Genomic DNA, 19,984 nt, shown 5'->3' on the forward strand with positions numbered 1-19,984 from the left:
GAATATAATTGAGGAATGTGGCTGGGTTTCACTGATGTTCAGCTTTGTGATCAATGTTGGTTCTCTTTATATTAATATGAACATAATTGAGGAATGAGGCTGCGTTTCACTGAGGTTAAACTCATTAACCAATGTTGGTTCTGTTTATATTAATATGAATATAATTGATGAATGAGGCTGGGTTTCACTGAGGTTCAGCTTTGTGATCAATGTTTGTTCTGTTTATATTAATATGAATATAATTGAGGAATGAGGCTGCGTTTCACTGAGGTTAAACTCATTGATCAATGTTGGTTCTGTTTATATGAATATGAATATAATTGATGAATGAGGCTGGGTTTCACTGAGATTCAGCTTTGTGGTCAATGTTGGTTCTGTTTATATTAATATGAATATAATTGATGAATGAGGCTGGGTTTCACTGAGGTTCAGCTTTGTGTTCAATGTTGGTTCTGTTTATATTAATATGAATATAATTGAGGAATGCGGCTGGGTTTCACTGATGTTCAGCTTTGTGATCAATGTTGGTTCTCTTTATATTAATATGAACATAATTGAGGAATGAGGCTGCGTTTCACTGAGGTTAAACTCATTGACCAATGTTGGTTCTGTTTATATTAATATGAATATAATTGATGAATGAGGCTGGGTTTCACTGAGGTTCAGCTTTGTGATCAATGTTTGTTCTATTTGTATTACTATGAATATAATTCAGGAATGAGGCTGCGTTTCACTGAGGTTAAACTCATTGATCAATGTTGGTTCTGTTTATATTAATATGAATATAATTGAAGAATGAGGCTGGGTTTCACTGAGGTTCAGCTTTGTGATCAATGTTTGTTCTGTTTATATTAATATAAATATAATTGATGAATGAGGCTGGGTTTCACTGAGGTTCAGCTTTGTGATCAATGTTTGTTCTGTTTATATTAATATAAATATAATTGATGAATGAGGCTGGGTTTCACTGAGGTTCAGCTTTGTGATCAATGTTGGTTCTGTATATATTTATATGAATATAATTAATGAATGAGGCTGTGTTTCAAAGAACTTAAACTCATTGATCAATGTTGGTTCTGTTTATATTAATATGAATATAATTGAGGAATGAGGCTGCGTTTCACTGAGGTTAAACTCATTGATCAATGTTGGTTCTGTTTATATTAATATGAATAAAATTGATGAATGAGGCTGGGTTTCACTGAGGTTCAGCTTTGTGATCAATGTTGGTTCTGTATATATTTATATGAATATAATTAATGAATGAGGCTGTGTTTCAAAGAACTTAAACTCATTGATCAATGTTGGTTCTGTTTATATTAATATGAATATAATTGAGGAATGAGGCTGCGTTTCACTGAGGTTAAACTCATTGATCAATGTTGGTTCTGTTTATATTAATATGAATAAAATTGATGAATGAGGCTGGATTTCACTGAGATTCAGCTTTGTGGTCAATGTTGGTTCTTTTTATATTAATATGAATATAATTGATGAATGAGGCTGGGTTTCACTGAGGTTAAACTCATTGATCAATATTGGTTCTGTTTATATTAATATGAATATAATTGATGAATGAGGCTGGGTTTCACTGAGATTCAGCTTTGTGGTCAATGTTGGTTCTGTTTATATTAATATGAATATAATTCATGAATGAGGCTGGGTTTCACTGAGGTTCAGCTTTGTGTTCAATGTTGGTTCTGTTTATATTAATATGAATATAATTGAGGAATGCGGCTGGGTTTCACTGATGTTCAGCTTTGTGATCAATGTTTTTTCTGTTTATATTACTATGAATATAATTGATGAATGAGGCTGGGTTTCACTGAGGTTCAGCTTTGTGTTCAATGTTGGTTCTGTTTATATTAATATGAATATAATTGAGGAATGTGGCTGGGTTTCACTGATGTTCAGCTTTGTGATCAATGTTGGTTCTCTTTATATTAATATGAACATAATTGAGGAATGAGGCTGCGTTTCACTGAGGTTAAACTCATTAACCAATGTTGGTTCTGTTTATATTAATATGAATATAATTGATGAATGAGGCTGGGTTTCACTGAGGTTCAGCTTTGTGATCAATGTTTGTTCTGTTTATATTAATATGAATATAATTGAGGAATGAGGCTGCGTTTCACTGAGGTTAAACTCATTGATCAATGTTGGTTCTGTTTATATGAATATGAATATAATTGATGAATGAGGCTGGGTTTCACTGAGATTCAGCTTTGTGGTCAATGTTGGTTCTGTTTATATTAATATGAATATAATTGATGAATGAGGCTGGGTTTCACTGAGGTTCAGCTTTGTGTTCAATGTTGGTTCTGTTTATATTAATATGAATATAATTGAGGAATGCGGCTGGGTTTCACTGATGTTCAGCTTTGTGATCAATGTTGGTTCTCTTTATATTAATATGAACATAATTGAGGAATGAGGCTGCGTTTCACTGAGGTTAAACTCATTGACCAATGTTGGTTCTGTTTATATTAATATGAATATAATTGATGAATGAGGCTGGGTTTCACTGAGGTTCAGCTTTGTGATCAATGTTTGTTCTATTTGTATTACTATGAATATAATTGAGGAATGAGGCTGCGTTTCACTGAGGTTAAACTCATTGATCAATGTTGGTTCTGTTTATATTAATATGAATATAATTGAAGAATGAGGCTGGGTTTCACTGAGGTTCAGCTTTGTGATCAATGTTTGTTCTGTTTATATTAATATAAATATAATTGATGAATGAGGCTGGGTTTCACTGAGGTTCAGCTTTGTGATCAATGTTTGTTCTGTTTATATTAATATAAATATAATTGATGAATGAGGCTGGGTTTCACTGAGGTTCAGCTTTGTGATCAATGTTGGTTCTGTATATATTTATATGAATATAATTAATGAATGAGGCTGTGTTTCAAAGAACTTAAACTCATTGATCAATGTTGGTTCTGTTTATATTAATATGAATATAATTGAGGAATGAGGCTGCGTTTCACTGAGGTTAAACTCATTGATCAATGTTGGTTCTGTTTATATTAATATGAATAAAATTGATGAATGAGGCTGGGTTTCACTGAGGTTCAGCTTTGTGATCAATGTTGGTTCTGTATATATTTATATGAATATAATTAATGAATGAGGCTGTGTTTCAAAGAACTTAAACTCATTGATCAATGTTGGTTCTGTTTATATTAATATGAATATAATTGAGGAATGAGGCTGCGTTTCACTGAGGTTAAACTCATTGATCAATGTTGGTTCTGTTTATATTAATATGAATAAAATTGATGAATGAGGCTGGATTTCACTGAGATTCAGCTTTGTGGTCAATGTTGGTTCTTTTTATATTAATATGAATATAATTGATGAATGAGGCTGGGTTTCACTGAGGTTAAACTCATTGATCAATATTGGTTCTGTTTATATTAATATGAATATAATTGATGAATGAGGCTGGGTTTCACTGAGATTCAGCTTTGTGGTCAATGTTGGTTCTGTTTATATTAATATGAATATAATTCATGAATGAGGCTGGGTTTCACTGAGGTTCAGCTTTGTGTTCAATGTTGGTTCTGTTTATATTAATATGAATATAATTGAGGAATGCGGCTGGGTTTCACTGATGTTCAGCTTTGTGATCAATGTTGGTTCTCTTTATATTAATATGAACATAATTGAGGAATGAGGCTGCGTTTCACTGAGGATAAACTCATTGACCAATGTTGGTTCTGTTTATATTAATATGAATATAATTGATGAATGAGGCTGGGTTTCACTGAGGTTCAGCTTTGTGATCAATGTTTGTTCTATTTGTATTACTATGAATATAATTGAGGAATGAGGCTGCGTTTCACTGAGGTTAAACTCATTGATCAATGTTGGTTCTGTTTATATGAATATGAATATAATTGATGAATGAGGCTGGGTTTCACTGAGATTCAGCTTTGTGGTCAATGTTGGTTCTGTTTATATTAATATGAATATAATTGAGGAATGCGGCTGGGTTTCACTGATGTTCAGCTTTGTGATCAATGTTGGTTCTCTTTATATTAATATGAACATAATTGAGGAATGAGGCTGCGTTTCACTGAGGTTAAACTCATTGATCAATGTTGGTTCTGTTTATATTAATATGAATATAATTGAAGAATGAGGCTGGGTTTCACTGAGGTTCAGCTTTGTGATCAATGTTTGTTCTTTTTATATTAATATAAATATAATTGATGAATGAGGCTGGGTTTCACTGAGGTTCAGCTTTGTGATCAATGTTTGTTCTGTTTATATTAATATAAATATAATTGATGAATGAGGCTGGGTTTCACTGAGGTTCAGCTTTGTGATCAATGTTGGTTCTGTATATATTTATATGAATATAATTAATGAATGAGGCTGTGTTTCAAAGAACTTAAACTCATTGATCAATGTTGGTTCTGTTTATATTAATATGAATATAATTGAGGAATGAGGCTGCGTTTCACTGAGGTTAAACTCATTGATCAATGTTGGTTCTGTTTATATTAATATGAATAAAATTGATGAATGAGGCTGGGTTTCACTGAGGTTCAGCTTTGTGATCAATGTTGGTTCTGTATATATTTATATGAATATAATTAATGAATGAGGCTGTGTTTCAAAGAACTTAAACTCATTGATCAATGTTGGTTCTGTTTATATTAATATGAACATAATTGAGGAATGAGGCTGCGTTTCACTGAGGTTAAACTCATTGATCAATGTTGGTTCTGTTTATATTAATATGAATATAATTGAAGAATGAGGCTGGGTTTCACTGAGGTTCAGCTTTGTGATCAATGTTTGTTCTTTTTATATTAATATAAATATAATTGATGAATGAGGCTGGGTTTCACTGAGGTTCAGCTTTGTGATCAATGTTTGTTCTGTTTATATTAATATAAATATAATTGATGAATGAGGCTGGGTTTCACTGAGGTTCAGCTTTGTGATCAATGTTGGTTCTGTATATATTTATATGAATATAATTAATGAATGAGGCTGTGTTTCAAAGAACTTAAACTCATTGATCAATGTTGGTTCTGTTTATATTAATATGAATATAATTGAGGAATGAGGCTGCGTTTCACTGAGGTTAAACTCATTGATCAATGTTGGTTCTGTTTATATTAATATGAATAAAATTGATGAATGAGGCTGGGTTTCACTGAGGTTCAGCTTTGTGATCAATGTTGGTTCTATATATATTTATATGAATATAATTAATGAATGAGGCTGTGTTTCAAAGAACTTAAACTCATTGATCAATGTTGGTTCTGTTTATATTAATATGAATATAATTGAGGAATGAGGCTGCGTTTCACTGAGGTTAAACTCATTGATCAATGTTGGTTCTGTTTATATTAATATGAATAAAATTGATGAATGAGGCTGGATTTCACTGAGATTCAGCTTTGTGGTCAATGTTGGTTCTTTTTATATTAATATGAATATAATTGATGAATGAGGCTGGGTTTCACTGAGGTTAAACTCATTGATCAATATTGGTTCTGTTTATATTAATATGAATATAATTGATGAATGAGGCTGGGTTTCACTGAGGTTTAGCTTTGTGATCAATGTTGGTTCTGTTTATATTAATATGAATATAATTGATGAATGAGGCTGGGTTTCACTGAGGTTCAGCTTTGTGATCAATGTTGGTTCTGTTTATATTAATATGAATATAATTGATGAATGAGGCTGGGTTTCACTGAGATTCAGCTTTGTGGTCAATGTTGGTTCTGTTTATATTAATATGAATATAATTGATGAATGAGGCTGGGTTTCACTGAGGTTCAGCTTTGTGTTCAATGTTGGTTCTGTTTATATTAATATGAATATAATTGAGGAATGCGGCTGGGTTTCACTGATGTTCAGCTTTGTGATCAATGTTGGTTTTCTTTATATTAATATGAACATAATTGAGGAATGAGGCTGCGTTTCACTGAGGTTAAACTCATTGACCAATGTTGGTTCTGTTTATATTAATATGAATATAATTGATGAATGAGGCTGGGTTCCACTGAGGTTCAGCTTTGTGATCAATGTTTGTTCTGTTTATATTACTATGAATATAATTGATGAATGAGGCTGGGTTTCACTGAGGTTCAGCTTTGTGTTCAATGTTGGTTCTGTTTATATTAATATGAATATAATTGAGGAATGTGGCTGGGTTTCACTGATGTTCAGCTTTGTGATCAATGTTGGTTCTCTTTATATTAATATGAACATAATTGAGGAATGAGGCTGCGTTTCACTGAGGTTAAACTCATTGACCAATGTTGGTTCTGTTTATATTAATATGAATATAATTGATGAATGAGGCTGGGTTTCACTGAGGTTCAGCTTTGTGATCAATGTTTGTTCTGTTTATATTACTATGAATATAATTGAGGAATGAGGCTGCGTTTCACTGAGGTTAAACTCATTGATCAATGTTGGTTCTGTTTATATGAATATGAATATAATTGATGAATGAGGCTGGGTTTCACTGAGATTCAGCTTTGTGGTCAATGTTGGTTCTGTTTATATTAATATGAATATAATTGATGAAAGAGGCTGGGTTTCACTGAGGTTCAGCTTTGTGTTCAATGTTGGTTCTGTTTATATTAATATGAATATAATTGAGGAATGCGGCTGGGTTTCACTGATGTTCAGCTTTGTGATCAATGTTGGTTCTCTTTATATTAATATGAACATAATTGAGGAATGAGGCTGCGTTTCACTGAGGTTAAACTCATTGACCAATGTTGGTTCTGTTTATATTAATATGAATATAATTGATGAATGAGGCTGGGTTTCACTGAGGTTTAGCTTTGTGATCAATGTTGGTTCTGTTTATATTAATATGAATATAATTGATGAATGAGGCTGGGTTTCACTGAGGTTCAGCTTTGTGATCAATGTTGGTTCTGTTTATATTAATATGAATATAATTGATGAATGAGGCTGGGTTTCACTGAGATTCAGCTTTGTGGTCAATGTTGGTTCTGTTTATATTAATATGAATATAATTGATGAATGAGGCTGGGTTTCACTGAGGTTCAGCTTTGTGTTCAATGTTGGTTCTGTTTATATTAATATGAATATAATTGAGGAATGCGGCTGGGTTTCACTGATGTTCAGCTTTGTGATCAATGTTGGTTTTCTTTATATTAATATGAACATAATTGAGGAATGAGGCTGCGTTTCACTGAGGTTAAACTCATTGACTAATGTTGGTTCTGTTTATATTAATATGAATATAATTGATGAATGAGGCTGGGTTTCAATGAGGTTCAGCTTTGTGATCAATGTTTGTTCTGTTTATATTACTATGAATATAATTGAGGAATGAGGCTGCGTTTCCCTGAGGTTAAACTCATTGATCAATGTTGGTTCTGTTTATATGAATATGAATATAATTGATGAATGAGGCTGGGTTTCACTGAGATTCAGCTTTGTGGTCAATGTTGGTTCTGTTTATATTAATATGAATATAATTGATGAATGAGGCTGGGTTTCACTGAGGTTCAGCTTTGTGTTCAATGTTAGTTCTGTTTATATTAATATGAATATAATTGAGGAATGCGGCTGGGTTTCACTGATGTTCAGCTTTGTGATCAATGTTGGTTCTCTTTATATTAATATGAACATAATTGAGGAATGAGGCTGCGTTTCACTGAGGTTAAACTCATTGACCAATGTTGGTTCTGTTTATATTAATATGAATATAATTGATGAATGAGGCTGGGTTTCACTGAGGTTCAGCTTTGTGGTCAATGTTGGTTCTGTTTATATTAATATGAATATAATTGATGAATGAGGCTGGGTTTCACTGAGGTTCAGCTTTGTGTTCAATGTTGGTTCTGTTTATATTAATATGAATATAATTGAGGAATTCGGCTGGGTTTCACTGATGTTCAGCTTTGTGATCAATGTTGGTTCTCTTTATATTAATATGAACATAATTGAGGAATGAGGCTGCGTTTCACTGAGGTTAAACTCATTGACCAATGTTGGTTCTGTTTATATTAATATGAATATAATTGATGAATGAGGCTGGGTTTCACTGAGGTTCAGCTTTGTGATCAATGTTTGTTCTATTTGTATTACTATGAATATAATTGAGGAATGAGGCTGCGTTTCACTGAGGTTAAACTCATTGATCAATGTTGGTTCTGTTTATATTAATATGAATATAATTGAAGAATGAGGCTGGGTTTCACTGAGGTTCAGCTTTGTGATCAATGTTTGTTCTGTTTATATTAATATAAATATAATTGATGAATGAGGCTGGGTTTCACTGAGGTTCAGCTTTGTGATCAATGTTGGTTCTGTTTATATTAATATGAATATAATTGATGAATGAGGCTGGGTTTCACTGAGGTTCAGCTTTGTGATCAATGTTGGTTCTGTATATATTTATATGAATATAATTAATGAATGAGGCTGTGTTTCAAAGAACTTAAACTCATTGATCAATGTTGGTTCTGTTTATATTAATATGAATATAATTGAGGAATGAGGCTGCGTTTCACTGAGGTTAAACTAATTGATCAATGTTGGTTCTGTTTATATTAATATGAATAAAATTGATGAATGAGGCTGGATTTCACTGAGATTCAGCTTTGTGGTCAATGTTGGTTCTTTTTATATTAATATGAATATAATTGATGAATGAGGCTGGGTTTCACTGAGGTTAAACTCATTGATCAATATTGGTTCTGTTTATATTAATATGAATATAATTGATGAATGAGGCTGGGTTTCACTGAGGTTTAGCTTTGTGATCAATGTTGGTTCTGTTTATATTAATATGAATATAATTGATGAATGAGGCTGGGTTTCACTGAGGTTAAACTCATTGATCAATGTTGGTTCTGTTTATATTAATATGAATAAAATTGATGAATGAGGCTGGATTTCACTGAGATTCAGCTTTGTGGTCAATGTTGGTTCTTTTTATATTAATATGAATATAATTGATGAATGAGGCTGGGTTTCACTGAGGTTAAACTCATTGATCAATATTGGTTCTGTTTATATTAATATGAATATAATTGATGAATGAGGCTGGGTTTCACTGAGGTTTAGCTTTGTGATCAATGTTGGTTCTTTTTATATTAATATGAATATAATTGATGAATGAGGCTGGGTTTCACTGAGGTTCAGCTTTGTGATCAATGTTGGTTCTGTTTATATTAATATGAATATAATTGATGAATGAGGCTGGGTTTCACTGAGATTCAGCTCTGTGATCAATGTTGGTTCTGTTTATATTAATATGAATATAATTCATGAATGAGGCTGGGTTTCACTGAGATTCAGCTTTGTGGTCAATGTTGGTTCTGTTTATATTAATATGAATATAATTGATGAATGAGGCTGGGTTTCAGTGAGGTTCAGCTTTGTGTTCAATGTTGGTTCTGTTTATATTAATATGAATATAATTGAGGAATGCGGCTGGGTTTCACTGATGTTCAGCTTTGTGATCAATGTTGGTTCTCTTTATATTAATATGAACATAATTGAGGAATGAGGCTGCGTTTCACTGAGGTTAAACTCATTGACCAATGTTGGTTCTGTTTATATTAATATGAATATAATTGATGAATGAGGCTGGGTTTCACTGAGGTTCAGCTTTGTGATCAATGTTGGTTCTGTTTATATTAATATGAATATAATTGATGAATGAGGCTGGGTTTCACTGAGATTCAGCTCTGTGATCAATGTTGGTTCTGATTATATTAATATGAATATAATTGATGAATGAGGCTGGGTTTCACTGAGATTCAGCTTTGTGGTCAATGTTGGTTCTGTTTATATTAATATGAATATAATTGATGAATGAGGCTGGGTTTCACTGAGGTTCAGCTTTGTGTTCAATGTTGGTTCTGTTTATATTAATATGAATATAATTGAGGAATGCGGCTGGGTTTCACTGATGTTCAGCTTTGTGATCAATGTTGGTTCTCTTTATATTAATATGAATATAATTGAGGAATGAGGCTGCGTTTCACTGAGGTTAAACTCATTGACCAATGTTGGTTCTGTTTATATTAATATGAATATAATTGATGAATGAGGCTGGGTTTCACTGAGGTTCAGCTTTGAGATCAATGTTTGTTCTGTTTATATTACTATGAATATAATTGAGGAATGAGGCTGCGTTTCACTGAGGTTAAACTCATTGATCAATGTTGGTTCTGTTTATATGAATATGAATATAATTGATGAATGAGGCTGGGTTTCACTGAGATTCAGCTTTGTGGTCAATGTTGGTTCTGTTTATATTAATATGAATATAATTGATCAATGAGGCTGGGTTTCACTGAGGTTCAGCTTTGTGTTCAATGTTGGTTCTGTTTATATTAATATGAATATAATTGAGGAATGCGGCTGGGTTTCACTGATGTTCAGCTTTGTGATCAATGTTGGTTCTCTTTATATTAATATGAACATAATTGAGGAATGAGGCTGCGTTTCACTGAGGTTCAGCTTTGTGTTCAATGTTGGTTCTGTTTATATTAATATGAATATAATTGAGGAATGCGGCTGGGTTTCACTGATGTTCAGCTTTGTGATCAATGTTGGTTCTCTTTATATTAATATGAACATAATTGAGGAATGAGGCTGCGTTTCACTGAGGTTAAACTCATTGACCAATGTTGGTTCTGTTTATATTAATATGAATATAATTGATGAATGAGGCTGGGTTTCACTGAGGTTCAGCTTTGTGATCAATGTTGGTTCTGTTTATATTAATATGAATATAATTGATGAATGAGGCTGGGTTTCACTGAGATTCAGCTCTGTGATCAATGTTGGTTCTGTTTATATTAATATGAATATAATTGATGAATGAGGCTGGGTTTCACTGATATTCAGCTTTGTGATCAATGTTGGTTCTGTTTATATTAATATGAATATAATTGATGAATGAGGCTGGGTTTCACTGAGATTCAGCTCTGTGATCAATGTTGGTTCTGTTTATATTAATATGAATATAATTCATGAATGAGGCTGGGTTTCACTGAGATTCAGCTTTGTGGTCAATGTTGGTTCTGTTTATATTAATATGAATATAATTGATGAATGAGGCTGGGTTTCACTGAGGTTCAGCTTTGTGTTCAATGTTGGTTCTGTTTATATTAATATGAATATAATTGAGGAATGCGGCTGGGTTTCACTGATGTTCAGCTTTGTGATCAATGTTGGTTCTCTTTATATTAATATGAACATAATTGAGGAATGAGGCTGCGTTTCACTGAGGTTAAACTCATTGACCAATGTTGGTTCTGTTTATATTAATATGAATATAATTGATGAATGAGGCGGGGTTTCACTGAGATTCAGCTTTGTGGTCAATGTTGGTTCTGTTTATATTAATATGAATATAATTGATGAATGAGGCTGGGTTTCACTGAGGTTCAGCTTCGTGTTCAATGTTGGTTCTGTTTATATTAATATGAATATAATTGAGGAATGTGGCTGGGTTTCACTGATGTTCAGCTTTGTGATCAATGTTGGTTCTCTTTATATTAATATGAACATAATTGAGGAATGAGGCTGCGTTTCACTGAGCTTAAACTCATTGACCAATGTTGGTTCTGTTTATATTAATATGAATATAATTGATGAATGAGGCTGGGTTTCACTGAGGTTCAGCTTTGTGATCAATGTTTGGTCTGTTTATATTACTATGAATATAATTGAGGAAGGAGGCTGCGTTTCACTGAGGTTAAACTCATTGATCAATGTTGGTTCTGTTTATATGAATATGAATATAATTGATGAATGAGGCTGGGTTTCACTGAGATTCAGCTTTGTGGTCAATGTTGGTTCTGTTTATATTAATATGAATATAATTGATGAATGAGGCTGGGTTTCACTGAGGTTCAGCTTTGTGTTCAATGTTGGTTCTGTTTATATTAATATGAATATAATTGAGGAATGCGGCTGGGTTTCACTGATGTTCAGCTTTGTGATCAATGTTGGTTCTCTTTATATTAATATGAACATAATTGAGGAATGAGGCTGCGTTTCACTGAGGTTAAACTCATTGACCAATGTTGGTTCTTTTTATATTAATATGAATATAATTGATGAATGAGGCTGGGTTTCACTGAGGTTCAGCTTTGTGATCAATGTTTGATCTATTTGTATTACTATGAATATAATTCAGGAATGAGGCTGCGTTTCACTGAGGTTAAACTCATTGATCAATGTTGGTTCTGTTTATATTAATATGAATATAATTGAAGAATGAGGCTGGGTTTCACTGAGGTTCAGCTTTGTGATCAATGTTTGTTCTGTTTATATTAATATAAATATAATTGATGAATGAGGCTGGGTTTCACTGAGGTTCAGCTTTGTGATCAATGTTGGTTCTGTTTATATTAATATGAATATAATTGATGAATGAGGCTGGGTTTCACTGAGGTTCAGCTTTGTGATCAATGTTGGTTCTGTATATATTTATATGAATATAATTAATGAATGAGGCTGTGTTTCAAAGAACTTAAACTCATTGATCAATGTTGGTTCTGTTTATATTAATATGAATATAATTGAGGAATGAGGCTGCGTTTCACTGAGGTTAAACTCATTGATCAATGTTGGTTCTGTTTATATTAATATGAATAAAATTGATGAATGAGGCTGGGTTTCACTGAGGTTCAGCTTTGTGATCAATGTTGGTTCTGTATATATTTATATGAATATAATTAATGAATGAGGCTGTGTTTCAAAGAACTTAAACTCATTGATCAATGTTGGTTCTGTTTATATTAATATGAATATAATTGAGGAATGAGGCTGCGTTTCACTGAGGTTAAACTCATTGATCAATGTTGGTTCTGTTTATATTAATATGAATAAAATTGATGAATGAGGCTGGATTTCACTGAGATTCAGCTTTGTGGTCAATGTTGGTTCTTTTTATATTAATATGAATATAATTGATGAATGAGGCTGGGTTTCACTGAGGTTAAACTCATTGATCAATATTGGTTCTGTTTATATTAATATGAATATAATTGATGAATGAGGCTGGGTTTCACTGAGGTTTAGCTTTGTGATCAATGTTGGTTCTGTTTATATTAATATGAATATAATTGATGAATGAGGCTGGGTTTCACTGAGGTTCAGCTTTGTGATCAATGTTGGTTCTCTTTATATTAATATGAACATAATTGAGGAATGAGGCTGCGTTTCACTGAGGTTAAACTCATTGACCAATGTTGGTTCTGTTTATATTAATATGAATATAATTGATGAATGAGGCTGGGTTTCACTGAGGTTCAGCTTTGTGATCAATGTTTGTTCTATTTGTATTACTATGAATATAATTCAGGAATGAGGCTGCGTTTCACTGAGGTTAAACTCATTGATCAATGTTGGTTCTGTTTATATTAATATGAATATAATTGAAGAATGAGGCTGGGTTTCACTGAGGTTCAGCTTTGTGATCAATGTTTGTTCTGTTTATATTAATATAAATATAATTGATGAATGAGGCTGGGTTTCACTGAGGTTCAGCTTTGTGATCAATGTTGGTTCTGTTTATATTAATATGAATATAATTGATGAATGAGGCTGGGTTTCACTGAGGTTAAACTCATTGATCAATATTGGTTCTGTTTATATTAATATGAATATAATTGATGAATGAGGCTGGGTTTCACTGAGGTTTAGCTTTGTGATCAATGTTGGTTCTGTTTATATTAATATGAATATAATTGATGAATGAGGCTGGGTTTCACTGAGGTTCAGCTTTGTGATCAATGTTGGTTCTGTTTATATTAATATGAATATAATTGATGAATGAGGCTGGGTTTCACTGAGATTCAGCTTTGTGGTCAATGTTGGTTCTGTTTATATTAATATGAATATAATTGATGAATGAGGCTGGGTTTCACTGAGGTTCAGCTTTGTGTTCAATGTTGGTTCTGTTTATATTAATATGAATATAATTGAGGAATGCGGCTGGGTTTCACTGATGTTCAGCTTTGTGATCAATGTTGGTTCTCTTTATATTAATATGAACATAATTGAGGAATGAGGCTGCGTTTCACTGAGGTTAAACTCATTGACCAATGTTGGTTCTGTTTATATTAATATGAATATAATTGATGAATGAGGCTGGGTTTCACTGAGGTTCAGCTTTGTGATCAATGTTTGTTCTGTTTATATTACTATGAATATAATTGAGGAATGAGGCTGCGTTTCCCTGAGGTTAAACTCATTGATCAATGTTGGTTCTGTTTATATGAATATGAATATAATTGATGAATGAGGCTGGGTTTCACTGAGATTCAGCTTTGTGGTCAATGTTGGTTCTGTTTATATTAATATGAATATAATTGATGAATGAGGCTGGGTTTCACTGAGGTTCAGCTTTGTGTTCAATGTTAGTTCTATTTATATTAATATGAATATAATTGAGGAATGCGGCTGGGTTTCACTGATGTTCAGCTTTGTGATCAATGTTGGTTCTCTTTATATTAATATGAACATAATTGAGGAATGAGGCTGCGTTTCACTGAGGTTAAACTCATTGACCAATGTTGGTTCTGTTTATATTAATATGAATATAATTGATGAATGAGGCTGGGTTTCACTGAGGTTCAGCTTTGTGGTCAATGTTGGTTCTGTTTATATTAATATGAATATAATTGATGAATGAGGCTGGGTTTCACTGAGGTTCAGCTTTGTGTTCAATGTTGGTTCTGTTTATATTAATATGAATATAATTGAGGAATGCGGCTGGGTTTCACTGATGTTCAGCTTTGTGATCAATGTTGGTTCTCTTTATATTAATATGAACATAATTGAGGAATGAGGCTGCGTTTCACTGAGGTTAAACTCATTGACCAATGTTGGTTCTGTTTATATTAATATGAATATAATTGATGAATGAGGCTGGGTTTCACTGAGGTTCAGCTTTGTGATCAATGTTTGTTCTATTTGTATTACTATGAATATAATTGAGGAATGAGGCTGCGTTTCACTGAGGTTAAACTCATTGATCAATGTTGGTTCTGTTTATATTAATATGAATATAATTGAAGAATGAGGCTGGGTTTCACTGAGGTTCAGCTTTGTGATCAATGTTTGTTCTGTTTATATTAATATAAATATAATTGATGAATGAGGCTGGGTTTCACTGAGGTTCAGCTTTGTGATCAATGTTGGTTCTGTTTATATTAATATGAATATAATTGATGAATGAGGCTGTGTTTCACTGAGGTTCAGCTTTGTGATCAATGTTGGTTCTGTATATATTTATATGAATATAATTAATGAATGAGGCTGTGTTTCAAAGAACTTAAACTCATTGATCAATGTTGGTTCTGTTTATATTAATATGAATATAATTGAGGAATGAGGCTGCGTTTCACTGAGGTTAAACTCATTGATCAATGTTGGTTCTGTTTATATTAATATGAATAAAATTGATGAATGAGGCTGGATTTCACTGAGATTCAGCTTTGTGGTCAATGTTGGTTCTTTTTATATTAATATGAATATAATTGATGAATGAGGCTGGGTTTCACTGAGGTTCAGCTTTGTGTTCAATGTTGGTTCTGTTTATATTAATATGAATATAATTGAGGAATGCGGCTGGGTTTCACTGATGTTCAGCTTTGTGATCAATGTTGGTTCTCTTTATATTAATATGAACATAATTGAGGAATGAGGCTGCGTTTCACTGAGGTTAAACTCATTGACCAATGTTGGTTCTGTTTATATTAATATGAATATAATTGATGAATGAGGCTGGGTTTCACTGAGGTTCAGCTTCGTGTTCAATGTTGGTTCTGTTTATATTAATATGAATATAATTGAGGAATGTGGCTGGGTTTCACTGATGTTCAGCTTTGTGATCAATGTTGGTTCTCTTTATATTAATATGAACATAATTGAGGAATGAGGCTGCGTTTCACTGAGCTTAAACTCATTGACCAATGTTGGTTCTGTTTATATTAATATGAATATAATTGATGAATGAGGCTGGGTTTCACTGAGGTTCAGCTTTGTGATCAATGTTTGTTCTGTTTATATTACTATGAATATAATTGAGGAATGAGGCTGCGTTTCACTGAGGTTAAACTCATTGATCAATGTTGGTTCTGTTTATATGAATATGAATATAATTGATGAATGAGGCTGGGTTTCACTGAGATTCAGCTTTGTGGTCAATGTTGGTTCTGTTTATATTAATATGAATATAATTGATGAATGAGGCTGGGTTTCACTGAGGTTCAGCTTAGTGTTCAATGTTGGTTCTGTTTATATTAATATGAATATAATTGAGGAATGCGGCTGGGTTTCACTGATGTTCAGCTTTGTGATCAATGTTGGTTCTCTTTATATTAATATGAACATAATTGAGGAATGAGGCTGCGTTTCACTGAGGTTAAACTCATTGACCAATGTTGGTTCTGTTTATATTAATATGAATATAATTGATGAATGAGGCTGGGTTTCACTGAGGTTCAGCTTTGTGATCAATGTTTGTTCTATTTGTATTACTATGAATATAATTCAGGAATGAGGCTGCGTTTCACTGAGGTTAAACTCATTGATCAATGTTGGTTCTGTTTATATTAATATGAATATAATTGAAGAATGAGGCTGGGTTTCACTGAGGTTCAGCTTTGTGATCAATGTTTGTTCTGTTTATATTAATGTAAATATAATTGATGAATGAGGCTGGGTTTCACTGAGGTTCAGCTTTGTGATCAATGTTGGTTCTGTTTATATTAATATGAATATAATTGATGAATGAGGCTGGGTTTCACTGAGGTTCAGCTTTGTGATCAATTTTGGTTCTGTATATATTTATATGAATATAATTAATGAATGAGGCTGTGTTTCAAAGAACTTAAACTCATTGATCAATGTTGGTTCTGTTTATATTAATATGAATATAATTGAGGAATGAGGCTGCGTTTCACTGAGGTTAAACTCATTGATCAATGTTGGTTCTGTTTATATTAATATGAATAAAATTGATGAATGAGGCTGGGTTTCACTGAGGTTCAGCTTTGTGATCAATGTTGGTTCTGTATATATTTATATGAATATAATTAATGAATGAGGCTGTGTTTCAAAGAACTTAAACTCATTGATCAATGTTGGTTCTGTTTATATTAATATGAATATAATTGAGGAATGAGGCTGCGTTTCACTGAGGTTAAACTCATTGATCAATGTTGGTTCTGTTTATATTAATATGAATAAAATTGATGAATGAGGCTGGATTTCACTGAGATTCAGCTTTGTGGTCAATGTTGGTTCTTTTTATATTAATATGAATATAATTGATGAATGAGGCTGGGTTTCACTGAGGTTAAACTCATTGATCAATATTGGTTCTGTTTATATTAATATGAATATAATTGATGAATGAGGCTGGGTTTCACTGAAGTTTAGCTTTGTGATCAATGTTGGTTCTGTTTATATTAATATGAATATAATTGATGAATGAGGCTGGGTTTCACTGAGGTTCAGCTTTGTGATCAATGTTGGTTCTCTTTATATTAATATGAACATAATTGAGGAATGAGGCTGCGTTTCACTGAGGTTAAACTCATTGACCAATGTTGGTTCTGTTTATATTAATATGAATATAATTGATGAATGAGGCTGGGTTTCACTGAGGTTCAGCTTTGTGATCAATGTTTGTTCTATTTGTATTACTATGAATATAATTCAGGAATGAGGCTGCGTTTCACTGAGGTTAAACTCATTGATCAATGTTGGTTCTGTTTATATTAATATGAATATAATTGAAGAATGAGGCTGGGTTTCACTGAGGTTCAGCTTTGTGATCAATGTTTGTTCTGTTTATATTAATATAAATATAATTGATGAATGAGGCTGGGTTTCACTGAGGTTCAGCTTTGTGATCAATGTTGGTTCTGTTTATATTAATATGAATATAATTGATGAATGAGGCTGGGTTTCACTGAGGTTAAACTCATTGATCAATATTGGTTCTGTTTATATTAATATGAATATAATTGATGAATGAGGCTGGGTTTCACTGAGGTTTAGCTTTGTGATCAATGTTGGTTCTGTTTATATTACTATGAATATAATTGAGGAATGAGGCTGCGTTTCCCTGAGGTTAAACTCATTGATCAATGTTGGTTCTGTTTATATGAATATGAATATAATTGATGAATGAGGCTGGGTTTCACTGAGATTCAGCTTTTTGGTCAATGTTGGTTCTGTTTATATTAATATGAATATAATTGATGAATGAGGCTGGGTTTCACTGAGGTTCAGCTTTGTGTTCAATGTTAGTTCTATTTATATTAATATGAATATAATTGAGGAATGCGGCTGGGTTTCACTGATGTTCAGCTTTGTGATCAATGTTGGTTCTCTTTATATTAATATGAACATAATTGAGGAATGAGGCTGCGTTTCACTGAGGTTAAACTCATTGACCAATGTTGGTTCTGTTTATATTAATATGAATATAATTGATGAATGAGGCTGGGTTTCACTGAGGTTCAGCTTTGTGGTCAATGTTGGTTCTGTTTATATTAATATGAATATAATTGATGAATGAGGCTGGGTTTCACTGAGGTTCAGCTTTGTGTTCAATGTCGGTTCTGTTTATATTAATATGAATATAATTGAGGAATGCGGCTGGGTTTCACTGATGTTCAGCTTTGTGATCAATGTTGGTTCTCTTTATATTAATATGAACATAATTGAGGAATGAGGCTGCGTTTCACTGAGGTTAAACTCATTGACCAATGTTGGTTCTGTTTATATTAATATGAATATAATTGATGAATGAGGCTGGGTTTCACTGAGGTTCAGCTTTGTGATCAATGTTGGTTCTGTTTATATTAATATGAATATAATTGATGAATGAGGCTGGGTTTCACTGAGATTCAGCTCTGTGATCAATGTTGGTTCTGTTTATATTAATATGAATATAATTGATGAATGAGGCTGGGTTTCACTGATATTCAGCTTTGTGATCAATGTTGGTTCTGTTTATATTAATATGAATATAATTGATGAATGAGGCTGGATTTCACTGAGATTCAGCTCTGTGATCAATGTTGGTTCTGTTTATATTAATATGAATATAATTCATGAATGAGGCTGGGTTTCACTGAGATTCAGCTTTGTGGTCAATGTTGGTTCTGTTTATATTAATATGAATATAATTGATGAATGAGGCTGGGTTTCACTGAGGTTCAGCTTTGTGTTCAATGTTGGTTCTGTTTATATTAATATGAATATAATTGAGGAATGCGGCTGGGTTTCACTGATGTTCAGCTTTGTGATCAATGTTGGTTCTCTTTATATTAATATGAACATAATTGAGGAATGAGGCTGCGTTTCACTGAGCTTAAACTCATTGACCAATGTTGGTTCTGTTTATATTAATATGAATATAATTGATGAATGAGGCTGGGTTTCACTGAGGTTCAGCTTTGTGATCAATGTTTGTTCTGTTTATATTACTATGAATATAATTGAGGAATGAGGCTGCGTTTCACTGAGGTTAAACTCATTGATCAATGTTGGTTCTGTTTATATGAATATGAATATAATTGATGAATGAGGCTGGGTTTCACTGAGATTCAGCTTTGTGGTCAATGTTGGTTCTGTTTATATTAATATGAATATAATTGATGAATGAGGCTGGGTTTCACTGAGGTTCAGCTTTGTGTTCAATGTTGGTTCTGTTTATATTAATATGAATATAATTGAGGAATGCGGCTGGGTTTCACTGATGTTCAGCTTTGTGATCAATGTTGGTTCTCTTTATATTAATATGAACATAATTGAGGAATGAGGCTGCGTTTCACTGAGGTTAAACTCATTGACCAATGTTGGTTCTGTTTATATTAATATGAATATAATTGATGAATGAGACTGGGTTTCACTGAGGTTCAGCTTTGTGATCAATGTTTGTTCTATTTGTATTACTATGAATATAATTCAGGAA

Source organism: Leuresthes tenuis, unplaced genomic scaffold (assembly GCF_036924035.1).
Source record: "Leuresthes tenuis unplaced genomic scaffold, fLeuTen1.0.hap1 SCAF_15, whole genome shotgun sequence".
Taxonomy (NCBI): Eukaryota; Metazoa; Chordata; class Actinopteri; order Atheriniformes; family Atherinopsidae; genus Leuresthes; species Leuresthes tenuis.